Source organism: Denticeps clupeoides, unplaced genomic scaffold, assembly GCF_900700375.1.
Source record: "Denticeps clupeoides unplaced genomic scaffold, fDenClu1.1, whole genome shotgun sequence".
Lineage (NCBI taxonomy): Eukaryota > Metazoa > Chordata > Actinopteri > Clupeiformes > Denticipitidae > Denticeps > Denticeps clupeoides.
In genome coordinates this window covers 62,535-63,605 of record NW_021629702.1, presented here as the reverse complement: position 1 = coordinate 63,605, position 1,071 = coordinate 62,535, and positions in this window count along the sequence as shown.

Here is a 1,071-nt window from a genome sequence, read left to right as displayed (position 1 = left end):
AATATACAATGGTTGTATATATACTTAAATGTATTTTTACTTTTTAGATTTTTTTCTTCTTAATTGTGAAATAAACAGATCATTCTGATAACGCTAATGTTAATTTTATTTGGTACTGGAGTGCTGGATAGTAGATATTGTACACATTGTATAGTAGACATTGTACAATATATTGTATTAAGGGATACTGGAAAGGTTATTAATTATACAGCACTTCATTGCACAATTAACATTTGTCCCTTTCTGTCACTCTGTCATTCTCTCTTTAGTCCTAAAGTGCATTTTTTATAATGGGAACATTGACAGAGTGGCTGATATATAGTCTTCTCACCCGTTGACTTGGAAAAGCATGTAGGGCAGCCATTGGGAGGCAGCATCGTCTCTCCAAAGCCCAACCACGCAGCCCTTCACAGCATATCAGACAGTGCGAAACCCTACACCCACCAACCTGCCATAACATTGCAAATGTTCACACGTTATCTGTGAAGTCTCAGTTTTAGATACTGAGGTCATCATAAAAAAGACCACAAATTAAAAAATACATATATATTTTTATATCATTCAAAGACAAAAACCTTTTAAATTCTACTTATGATTCAGTGCACTTCTACCAATTAGCCTCAAGGCACGTATCAGCACAACAACCTAACCCTAAAGATGGAGGACTTGTTCATGGTCCAGTTATGCTTAGGAATTTCATTAGCTGGTACTCATACTCACGGTTAAGATGATTTTCTCTTGCTCTTCATCAGTGGGTGTTTTCAGCACAATGCACAATTTGACAAAAAGCAGGAGGTGAAGCATACTTTGTCAAGTCACGGTCTGTTTAAAACAGCCCACAGCATTTTAACAGGACATGTATGTTGAATTCTAGAAAATAATTTTTTACCCTTTTGCAATTCTTATTGTGATATTATTCAAATATCACAAATGCATAATTTTTTTTATATTATTGCCATCATGCAAGACTTTCATTGACTCGATTGGAAAAACAATATTGCATTGTCAAATTCGATTTTTTTTAATGAATTGAAAATTAGTGCTTCAGCTTTTTCCCCCCAAGAAAACAAT